This window comes from Cynocephalus volans, chromosome 1 (genome assembly GCF_027409185.1).
Source record: "Cynocephalus volans isolate mCynVol1 chromosome 1, mCynVol1.pri, whole genome shotgun sequence".
NCBI classification, from domain to species: Eukaryota; Metazoa; Chordata; class Mammalia; order Dermoptera; family Cynocephalidae; genus Cynocephalus; species Cynocephalus volans.
In genome coordinates this window covers 196,151,471-196,163,847 of record NC_084460.1, presented here as the reverse complement: position 1 = coordinate 196,163,847, position 12,377 = coordinate 196,151,471, and the positions used below count along the sequence as shown (strand labels likewise).

The window sequence follows — 12,377 nt, the reverse complement described above, 5'->3', positions numbered from 1 at the left end:
ATTTTATAATAGAAAAATTTCATGCATTTAACTAGCAGTCTTATTTCTCATTTCTAGGTAATTTAAGCATGGTGAAAAGAATTCTCATGTACAAATATAACAGATTTAAATTTGCTCTTAATAAAAAAGGACACAATTATATCCCCTAGGCATCTTTTTAAAAATTATATAGTCAATAATGTAAATAAGCTTGTAATTCCAATAAAATATATATATATATATATAATGTTAACAATGCCATCACTATCCAAAAGCAATTGCAATAGCAACCAGTTTCCCAAAAGGGCAATGTTTAACCCCTGCCCCTAAAACTCCAAAATTAAATCACTGATCAGTTAATGATTCAAGTAAAGACCTGAAAATAGAAGAGTCCTGATTTTATCAGCATCTAAGGCTCTCTGCACGATGTTAGTTTGAAACAGCCTTCTTCTTTCAGCAAGAAGTGCTTTCTTGGCTCTTTCATATCTGTGGCCACTTCACAAAATTAGAACACGGTGTTAAAATGGCCAAGAGTCAGTTTCCTTGTCCCATGGTTACAAGATAGGTCCCCAGCCAACACAGCTCTCTCAAAAACATAATAGCAAAAAGGCCCCCAAGTATCCAACCAGGAGAGTGTGTGCACCTGGTTCACAGCCTCTCCTCCTTCAGTTCAAAAATAGGAACAGGCCATATCTCTTCCCCCAGCCCCAGATTAAGGAGCCCTTCCCCCTTCAGTCTTCCTATAGTAGCACACTTAACACATAGAATCATAATCTCCTTTCTGGGGCCTTCCCTCTTAGGCACAGAGCTCTTCAGAAACAAGGCCTGAGAGCCTCTCTCTCTGTCCTCAGGCACAATAGCAAAGTTTGTTAAGTGAAGATTCTGATCAAGTTATATCATCTGTTCAGTCTCTATTTATTCCCTAGAATAACTTTCTTATTTTAATGGCAGCAGTTTTCATTAAAGGCTCTCTGTTTGTAGGCCCCTTTCTCAATAATACCTTGTATACAACTTTTCTTCATCCCCTCCAGTCCCCTTACCCCACTCAAAAGAGGTCTAGGAACCAAATGATTACAATGAGATGTTCTTAACCTTCCAGTGCTTAGTCATTCTTTCATGACTCCATAAAATCATTACTATACAGTTCGGCTAAATATTGTTACTTTATCCAAGCAAATGTTCCCTTGGCAATTTCAGATATCTATTCCAAGTTCTGAAAAGAATGACAGGATGGAAAGCTTTTTCCACTATGTTTACTCTAGAAATGCCGTCACAGGCCGTAGGAAATCTGTTTGGCATGCCAATCACTACCAATAGGTAAACTCAATCAGCAATAGGCTTAAATGCCACACTCAATAGCTCAAATCAGCTCACATTGAGAGCGTTTCTTTTTAAAGGACCACCCTCCTCAAAATGAGATCTTACGCCTGGACAGTAATATATTAAATGAAAAAAACACTTCTTGTATCAAACTTTTTGAACAAAAAATTATACATAAAGGTATAGCTATAGCTATAGGTTCCGATACCAGCCTAACTTCTCCCTAAAGAAGGACAGAGGTAGTAAAAGAAAATAGTCAGCATCCCTCCTTCTTTTTTTTTTTTTTTTTTCTTTTTCGTGACCGGCACTCAGCCAGTGAGTGTACCGGCCATTCCTATATAGGATCCGAACCCGCGGCCGCTGGGAGCGTCGCCGCACTCCCAGCGCAGCACCCTCCCGAGTGCGCCACAGGCTCGGCCCAACATCCCTCCTTCTTACTCTCCCTGGCATAAACCATTCTTAGAAAGGAGTTTAAGCTCTTGTTGAATCACTTTGCTGGTTAACAGTTATCTTGAAAGCATATGAAATACTGTATTTGTTCTGTCCTCTCTGATGTTATGTTGATTGGAACTAGAAAATTTAAAAAATAAAATAACTCCTTTCTCTTTTTCACTGTTAATAATAAGGATCTTCTAAAATAACAATAGATAAATAACCAGTATCTCAGATGACAAAGTGTTTATACGTAACAACATACTAAGAAATACCTACTTAGGAGTCAAAACCTGCTGGTAAACAAAACACCAAAGGCCAACCTTTAAGCTGAGCCTTCCCTTCACTGACATCTGGATTGTAGATTACAAAAGGGACACCCGAGGGAGGTCTGATCACTTAGAACAAGTAACATTAGGCAGTACTGAACACTAAAGAGTGTGATGGAGGGAAATATGATCATACAGATATAGAGAAATACAGACTTCTTCACCAGTTAATATTTAGAATTTCTAAGCAAAAGAAGAATTTTCGAATGCTGTTTATTTCATTTTTTTTTTTTGTTAGAAAAGTAATATGCCCTCAGTGTACAAACTTAAAATGATTTTTGAAACTAGGAGCACTTGTTAAAAATGAAAAGGCAAGGTCTAGACATACAAAGTCACCCCTAAAATGAGCATAATCACAATCTAAAATTCAGTCACCAGAATCTTAAATAGCAAGTTAAAAATTTTTCAGAAATCCATGAAATGAGCCCCATATTATACTACCTAACTGAGTTTTATCCAATCACCATATGACACACAGAAAAATTCCTAAGGTATTTAAAAAACCAAGATAATATTATCAACACCCACATTGGGAGAAGTCATTGGGAAAATGACTTCAAAGGACCTGAGTAAAAAATCATGAAGGTTCTTTAATAAACTGGTCAATAATCTTTTAAGGAGGATTTTCTGCAGCTACCCCAAATATATTCACAAAGATCTATGTTTTGCTTCACCACTCAATGAAGGTTATGCACACCACTTGCATAGTACTAGACTAGGCACTAGAGTGATGTCCTCTCCACAAGAGAAGAGAAAATAGGAAAATGAAGAAATTAACATACACCCTCATACCTTGAAGATGCTTACAATCTATTTTTGGAACACGGACTATTTAAAAGTTACATAATATACAAAATTAAAAGAAAGTTAGGGAACTCATATTAAGTACCTCATATATCAAGCAGCAGAACAGTAATATACACAAAATATTCATGTATCCTGTTTTAAGGCAAGAAAACGGCAGAGAGAGGTTGAGGGGATAGGCAATGAAGTAAAAAACCCAAAGCAAAACATAAACGCTGCTCAGTGATCTAGAAAATAAATAATTAAAAAGTTTATAATGGTCTTGAACAAATGGTGCTAGGAACTGGATATCCATATACAAAAGAATGAAGTTGGACCCCTACCTCATACCATGCACAAAAATTAAAATGGATCAAGAACCACAATGTAAAAGCTAAAATTATAAAATCTTAGAAGAAAATATAGGGGTGAATCTTCATTACTTTTGGATTTGGGAACAAATTCTTAGATATGATAGATACCATAAGCACAAGCAACAAAAGAAAACACAGATAAATTGGACTTTATCAAAATTAAAAACTTTTGTGCATCAAAGCGCATTTATCAAGAAAGTGAAAAGACAACCTACAGAGTAGGAGAAAATATCTACAAATCATATATCTGATAAGGGATTTGTATCCCAGAATATACAAATAATTCCTAAAACTCAATGACAAAAACACAATCAAATTTTAAAATGGAAAAAGGACTTGAACAGACATTTCCCCAAAGAAGATACACAAATGGCCAATAAATACATGAAAAGGTGCTCAACACCTTAGTCATTAGGGAAATACATATCAGAACCACAATGAGATACCACTTCATATGTGCTAGGATGGCTATAATAAAAAATAAAAAAACTTTTAAAAACCAGAAAAAAACAAGTGTTGGTGAGGATGTGGAGAAACTGGAACCCTTGTACACTGCTTGCTATTGGGAATCTAAAATGGTATAGCCAGTGTGAAACAGTTTAGCAACTACTTCAAAAAGTTAAACACAGAATCACTGTATTACCCAACAATTCTACTTCAAGGTATAAACCCAAAAGAACAGAAAACAGAGACCAAAAAGACATTTTCATAACAATGTTCATTGCACATTATTCACAATAACCAAAAAGTAGAAATAAGCCAAGATCTGTCAATAGATGAATGAATAAACAAAATGTGGTATATCCGCATTACAGAACATTATTCAGCAATAAAAAGGGAATGGCATTCTGATTCATGCTACAACATGGATAAACCTTAAAAACATTATGCTAACTAAGTGAAGTAAACCAACCACAAAAGGACAAATATTATATGATTCCACTTATATGAAAGATCCAGAATAGGTAAATCCATTGAGACAGAAAGTAGATTAGAGGTTACTAGGTGCTGGGTTCGGGGAGGAATAGGGAGTTATTGCCTAATGGTTACAGAGTTTTTATTTAGGGTGATGGAAAAGATTTGGAAGGAGGGTGTGGTGATGGTGGCACGACCGTGTGAATTTAACTAATGACAATGAATTGCATATTTAAGAATGGCTAAAATGGCATATTTTATGTTATCTATATTTTATCACAATAAAAAATATTAAATTAAAAAAAAAAAAAAGCTATGTCAAGTCTTCAGTGACCTGGATTGTCCAAGGGTAGACTTCATATCTGGCACTCAAATCTAAGGGACTCTATGGCCATCTGATCTAATCCTCATGGAAATACTAGTGGGAAGCTTGCATCTCTACATCTCTCCTGCCTAGTGAGTGGTCTCCAGATGCCACTGGATGGTGGGAGCAGACCTTTTCCCAAGGCAGCCCACTGTCCTTTCACGAAGGAGGACAACCTGAACTGGAAAAAAAGAAATAAACGCAACAGAAGCTGAAGAATCTGAAAGCCAAAGTCTGCTACTCTGCAGCTGTATAATCATGGACAATTACTCAATTTCTCTAAGCCTCAGCTTCCTCTCATCATAAAATGAAAATAGCACTTACCTTTAAATATTGCTATAAAAATTGGCAAAAGTATACCTATAGCACCCAGCACAGTGTTCAATCTATGATGGCTATTGCTATTGTGACAGTAAGTCTATGTGCCACCCTTGTCCAACTAAAGGCTGAGTAGGACATGGCTTAGGTTGAAAGGAGTCCATGACTTATAGAACTTAAATAAAATATAGCCACCAGCACCACAAGAAGACTTCAGAGAAGGAGCTGTTTTCATGCACTTCAATTTCTCTTAGAAAGACTGGCTTATTTTTCTAGAATGAACCCAGCTATGCTTCATTAGGAAGGGCCACTGCTATACAATTCATTCTCTCTATACAACAGGCCTCTGTTAGCATGTCTAAGCAACCGTTCATAACAGAGTCTGCCTATACCCACAGGAAAGACACAATCTGTGAAGAAAATTAGCTAGAAGGTAGTCCCCAGAGGCTGCTCTCAAACTTTGGTGTCCTCAGAAGCGCTTGGGAAACCTGTTAAAAAAAAAACCAGACACCTCAGCCCCTGCCCACAGACATTCTGATTACTAAATATTTTAGGCAGGGCCCTAGCACACAACTGTTTAAAACATGTAAAGCTACGCCATAAAATGTTATAAGATTACTTTCTAATGTGGACAAATACACCATTCTGTCCCACAAACCAAAGGCTGCAATTCCCTCCATGCCTCTCTAGAAATGCTTTGATAATGCAGGTCAGGATCGGAAACCAAGGAAGTAAGAGAAATCCCCAGCATGTAATACCCAATGCAAATTTCACAGTTTCTTCATACAGAAGTCCCTCATGATTGCTTAGTCTTTTTTAAAAAAATAAATACAAAATAAGTAATGAAAAGAAAATAATGTACCATCTACACCTGTTATAGTAGCAAAAAACATAATTGCTAGAAGTTGGTGAAATTTTTGTGAAACTGGCACTTTTCCATTGTTGGGAAAATGAACTGATACAATTGACCAGCAATCAGGCAATAAGTATCAAAAGTCATAAATATGATAATATCCTTCAACTCAATAATCCCACTTCTTTGAATTTGTCCTGAGGAAATAACACAAAAGAAACAAACTATATGCAAAAAAGATAGCCACTGCTGTATTATATGTAATATCAAAAAAAAAAAAAAAAAAAAAGATTATCTGCATGTTAAGGATTCCAAACAATTTACTAAATTTTCCACATCAACATAAATATGACAAAGCTATTAAAAATTAAAATGATGTATACTATGTAGTTGCAAAGAAACTATTCATAAAATCTGTAAGACCTAAAATCACTTACTGAAAAGTATGAACACATGGATGGTCTCAAAGGGTTAAGACATTCTCAAAGGGTTATTTCTTATTATTAAGAAATAATAGCTTAGGGCCGAGCCCGTGGCGCACTCGGTAGTGTGCTGCGCTGGCAGCGCGGCGACACTCCTGCCGCGGGTTCGGATCCTATATAGGAATGGCCGGTGCACTCACTGGCTGAGTGCCGGTCACGAAAAAGACAAAAAAAAAAAAAAAAAGAAATAATAGCTTATGTAGGGATGGTTTGATATGGGTTTTCCCCCATGGTCTCCCAACTCTTTGTATTATTGTAATAAGACTAGAAACAAATTTAGCTACTTCTGCCTAGAGACTTAATTGGACAACAGTTATAGAGACAGGTGGAAAATACATAATTGACCTCAGCTATCCTGAATGAAGACAGACTCACCCAAATGTGCCATGCTAACAGTTGGCCACAAGGCCAGTTCTAGATTTTTCCCCCCAAAAGATAAATCTTACAGATATATGTACACATAGAACCCTGCATTTACAGTTTCTTAAAAGCACTTCAATAAAGGAAAGGAGGAAAATTGGTTTGGCATCTATTCACATGGCAAAAAGATCAGAAGACTTCATGAACCACAACATCAATATAAGCCAACAAAATCATGTAGCTGAGAGACAGTGTGGTTCACATGAAAAGAACATTAGGCTGAGAGACGAAAGGCCTGGTTCTCATTTCTAGTTCTATCAGGACCGGACTGTACTTGTAGGCCCTGGTTTCTCATCTGCAAATTGACAGAACGGCGATGCTATCTCCGCTGCCCACCTCACAGGAGTTGAAAGGGAGTAAAGATGACTGTAACTTTAAGAGTGCTCTGAAATCACTTTTATTTTTAAAAATCTGACTATAATTATGAAGACATTCATTTATAACTCTATGAAAAAGTTAACAGTGTTTAGAAGAATACATTCCAAACTCATAAGTGGGTGTGTCAGGAGGCCTGTGATCAATCAGGGACCATGCCTTTCCCTTTATCTGTGTTGTTCAAATCCTTTAGAAGGATCTATTCATCTATCACTTGTGAGATTTTTTAAATTCAAATTTTTAAAAGCTAATGCAATCGCTGACAGCATTAATTTAGACAAAAGAGTTCTCAGCCTTTGGGGCATCTAAAAATTACCTAGGGATTGTTAAAATTGTGGCTGCCAAAGTCCCATGAAGACTTAATTGACCAAAATCTCTGGATGGAAGAGGGTAAACAAATAAGACCAGGCCATTTGTATTTTAACAAGTTCCCTAAGTGATTCTGGTTCATCACTGCAACTATGAGTACATTGTGCTTATTATTAACTCTTGCCATGTATTACCCACTTAATATATGCCAGTCACTGTTCTCAGGACTTTACACATAAAAGCATTCTTGAAAAAATTAGTGGAAATTAGAATTAAAAGACAAAACAAATCTTTCCATGATTTTTAAGACCCCTCTCATATTACCTCATTCAATACTTAACAACAATCCTTTAAATAGCTGCTACTATTAATAGCCCCTTCCCTTCCCCTTACCCTCTTTTTACAGATGAAGACTCTAAGATACAAAGAGATAATTTAATTGGCCCAAAGTCACAGGACTAGTACATGGCAGAGCCAGAACACATAACAATGTTTGGAAGTCACTGATACAGTTTCCTAACCTAAGAAAACAGCTGTATACTCTGGTAGGGTCATATTAAAGTCTTCTGCTTTATTTCAGACATTGTATTTAAAGGACACTAAAAAAAAAAAGTTACCTAAAGAAAGCATTGTAAGCCCATATTAAACCAGGAGGGGACAATGGACATAAGGCTGTTTGTATACTTCCAGTATAATCTCCATCAATTCACGTTAACGTTGTCTCTGCCTACTAGACTCTAAGCCCCTGAAGTGCACGGGCCATGAATGGCGCCTAACTCAAGAAAGGGTTTAGTAAATAAATTAATCAATAAACCTAAAGAAGCCCTGATGACTATCCTAGGAAATACAATGGGATATAATGTGGAGAGGAAACAGAAGTAATTCATGTTGTTTCAGAGGGTATAACTAAGGTCAACAGGTAAAAGGGGAAGGGCGGATTTTAGTACAGTCTAAAAATATTTCTGGCAATTAAGACCTGTCCAGGAACAGAGAAGCATATGCCTGCAGTTTGAGGCTGTTGACCAGAATGTAGCAGACATAATGAAGGATGTTACACTACAGAGCCTCTAAGAACTCTTCCAAGGCTCAAATTCTATTACTCTAAATTATGATAACATTTGTTTATCCTTTCATACATTCTACAGTTTCCACTAGTTATACCAATCATGTTAGTAAGCAACAGAGGATACCACAATGTGTTCTACAAACTCCTTGGGCCCTCAAGGATCTAGAGAAGAGTAAAGGCACAGGAGTGAATTCAGCAAGAAGGAAGATGATAGATACAACAGGAAAAAGCAAGGAGTGAGGACACTTCCAGGTAGGAAACAAGACAGAAGTTAACAACAATTATGGAAGAAATGCCACCATTTGAGCACATTTGAGCTCGATCTTTTGGGATCCATGGGGGAGAAGGGACGGGGGCTGCCATAAGAATTTGGGGAGGAAAATCATTTGGTGTGGCAGTAATGGTCTGAACATAAGGGGGGCATGAAAGCCCTGGGGTGGTAAAGAACCAGCTAGAAACAATCAAAGAACCAGCTAGAAACAATCAGTGAATTTAGAAGTAAGTCAAACACATACTCACACAGTTTATGGATGATGCCCCTGCTGGCGCTGGATAAAGGAAAGTTAGTTCATTTTTTTAAATTACATTTTACAAACCAAGAACTGTATCATTAATGATTTCTTCTTTGCTGAGTTTTTGTTTTTAAGACTAATAGATCCTTCTTTTATTTTCTAGGAAATCTTTTAAATGATTCTGTTGTTAAACATTTGTTACATTTTACTACCGTCTACTATTTCTACTATTTATTTTGACAACCAGACTTGCAGTTATCAAAACTGTCAAGTTTTAAAAACTCAGCTCTGAGCTGAATATTTATAATCCCTTAAATGGTTACAATACTCATCAATAGTACTACAAAATAAAAACTACTATAATCTTAAAAACTACAATTTTAAGTAGAAGACTGTAAAGAATAAATGGAGTTTCAAACAATAAATTTAAGTCTCAGGCCCAAGAAACTATCTCAACCAACTTTTTAACTGTGATACTGAGCTACTTAAGAAAATAGAATTAACCAAAGACAAAGCAAAAAATCTAAATCCAAAACCAATGAGAAAATATAACACATTTAAACAATAAACTTAATATTCTTCTGGCCAATCATTTCTAAATATCCCTGTCAAACTATTTTAAGGATCTGAAATCTTGCTCTATAAAAAGCAAGTCTCCATCATCTGAATTACACTTAAGAGATTTTATCGCAGTAGTTGAAGCATCAAACATCAGGCTTCAGACTTTTACCTGCTATCAGTACAACAAATGCTAACTTCTTTTACATAAATAAAATTGAATACGTGGGTTAATTCAAAAGGCTGACACATCAGACAATCTGGGTTTTTGGTTCTAACACATTTATGGTGTAAACTTAGCAAAAGCCTTTTCTGTATATGCCACCACTTCAACTGTAACATGGAGATACAACGTTTGACACCTCCACCACCAATAAAGTGTCTTCAAAGGAGTTCTGACTTTCTTTAACCTCAGTTGGAAGAATTAAAAGCTATGAATAAAAACTCCTTAATAAAAATAAAAACTGTAAAAATCTAAAACCGTGTTACACGTTAGCCCATAATAAACAATGAAATATAGAAACTGAAATTTGAGTAACAACTGCTACAAAGGTGCAATTACACAATTTTACAAAAATGAATAAGCAAACAGAGCATCAAAATTTAAGTCTTTCTTAGCAAATGGAGAAGATAAATAGTATTCAGTACTCTGGGGCACCGTGTCATTATTCTTATCTATGTGTCTTCTGCATCAATGTTACTATTCTCCTTCTCCCGTGATTGAGCAAATGGAGCCCACTGTCCAGGATCCCTCATACCAAGAGCCCAGTAAACGTCACAAATAATAACAGTAATAAAAACAACAATTTCTAAAGCCAGAATTGACACCAAACTATGGCACCTGAATAGTATGCAAGGTACATGGCAGCATGCAACTATTTCTCGCTTCTGACTCTTCTGCACCACTGCCTCCCAAAGGACTAGAGAATTCGAAGCTCCCATTGCCACAGCTACAAATTAAAGTATCATGTTTGAAGAGCTTACAAGTTCTATGAATGGTCAGTATTTAACGAACGAACCCCACTACACATAAACTCACTCAGATACAACACAACATCCTGTAAGGCTCCACCTACTTTAAAAAAAATTTTAGATATAAAATTAACTATTTCAAAAACACAACTATTTCAAAAATATTATGTAATAAGTTCGACTGTGGAAAACCCCATACTCATCACAGCAGCTCAGAAAATGGAAAGCAAAATTCGATTAGCTCCATTGTACCTAAGCAGGCTAATGTCCAAGATCACACACTCATCTTCGTCGGAGCGTCTCTGCCAATACCAAAGAACAACAAAGGCAAGTTGAGAAGGCTGCACGGGCTTAACTCAGCACTTGTCCGCTTTCCCAGCTTTGGAAAGAAGCTCTCTGAGGGCCCCAGGGATCAAGGGGACCCTCCGCATCCCGCCCGGCTAGCTGCTCCACTCGGCGCGGCTCGCTCAGCTTTTGTCTGGCCCGGCTGGGAGCCCCGGCCGCCCGCCTCCCCGGCACCCCTTTCCTCTGGATCTTTCTCCACACCCATCACTCGCCGATGACTAGTTCTTGTGGGTTTCTCTCCCTCGCCCCCTCCCCTCGCAATCCCGGGCTTCTTTCAAACGCGACCCGGCCTTCGCTGGCTTCCTCCACCCTGCAGGGGAGACTAGGGTCAGGAAGGGGGCCCGGGGTGGGGTCTGGGAGAGGGAAAGAGAGAGGGGCACACAAAGCCCGACTGACCCCACAGCCGCCCCCCTCCCTCTGCAAAGCAGCCTGGGATCAGCGACCTACTGGCAAGATAAACAACCCTTGCATCCCGCTTCTCGCCCAGTTCCCACCTAAGGGCGGCCCCCTCCCCCCAAAGTGCACCCAAGTGCCGATGACAGTGCTGGACATCGCCCCCACCCAGACCCGGCGCCCGCCACTGCGGGGGAGAGGCCAGGGGCTTCCGAGGTCTAGGGTCTGAACCTCTTGGCCCTAACCGGATACTTACAGCCTTACTATTCGCTACTGTTGCCGCTGCGGACCAGACAGCCGCCGCCTTCTCCTCCACCCCAATGAGGTTAAGCGCTTGGTGCGGGAATTAAAAAAAAAGGGGGGGGGGGAAGCGAGCGCGAGAGAAGCCGAGAGCGCCTGCGCAGTGCTGTCTCCCTTTTTCTTACCGCCACCAACCCGGCTAGACCATAGAGAGTGTAAACCGAGACCAGAGAGGTGACTGCCTCTCTATGGTAACGCCCCGCGCGGGCGCCGGCCTGGCTACATTGGGTATTGAGAGCTGAAAGCCCCGGGAGATTTTGTCCACACGGAGAACGCTAGTTGATTCTGATGGGGACCCGTAGGGTAAAGGTTCTTTAAGGAAAAGGTGGCCAGGGTTTAGTTAGGGCCCTTAGGGAGTTGTGGCAAAACTTGGGCTAGACAGGGAGAGTCGGATGTAAGCGTCCACAGCAACACGACATCAGAAAGCAGAGTGTGTGGGAAGAGCTAAAGAGAAGTCGGGAAAACCTGGATAAAAGTCCAGCCGGAACTTCCTTTGGTCGGTGTTAGGGGGTGGCGGGGTTAATACCTGATGGAAACGGCCTTTCACTTCTGGGTTACGGGCGTCCGCTCCCCATCGGGCAACTTCGAGGAAGGAAATTGTGCTCTACGACTTCCCGTAGCGGGGCTGTGCGTCCTTTCTTCCTTTTCTTGCCGAGCAGGCGCGGAGGCTTATGCCGGAAGCACAACTTCCTAACGGTTCCTTGCACTTTTTGGAGCGGAGCCGGCCCTGTGGAAGCTTCGGGGATTCTTGAGTCGGTCAGCGAGAGTCCATTTCTTACTTGAGCACCGCCACAAAAAACACTTTCTCCTTGCTCGCGCGTTACCCCGAGACTGGTTTGTGGCAAGGTGTTTTGGAGGATAGAAAGCTATAAAGATTATAGGACTGACTTCTAGAATCCTGAAGGACTCAGTTTTGCCGCGTCAGGACCAGTACACCAGCCGGTAATTTGACATTGAAAGCTTTTGTGTAGAGATTAT

The 12,377-nt window shown here is 39.3% G+C and overlaps 1 protein-coding gene across 26 annotated transcripts in view; it reads right to left on the bottom strand.

Moving 5' to 3' along the window:
- CLASP1 (cytoplasmic linker associated protein 1) overlaps positions 1-11,943 on the bottom strand; it is a 277,667-nt gene extending 265,724 nt beyond the window's left edge. For 10 of the 26 annotated variants that reach the window (XM_063079407.1, XM_063079437.1, XM_063079378.1 and 7 more), the window contains exon 1: positions 11,356-11,395. The gene's annotated coding sequence lies outside the window, so the exon portion shown is untranslated. Of the gene's footprint in view, positions 1-10,613; positions 10,644-11,355; positions 11,423-11,925 lie in introns of those variants that run through there. The other 16 variants (XM_063079456.1, XM_063079418.1, XM_063079528.1 and 13 more) reach the window with 6 other exon arrangements.
- Between the last annotated feature and the right edge of the window lie 434 nt (positions 11,944-12,377).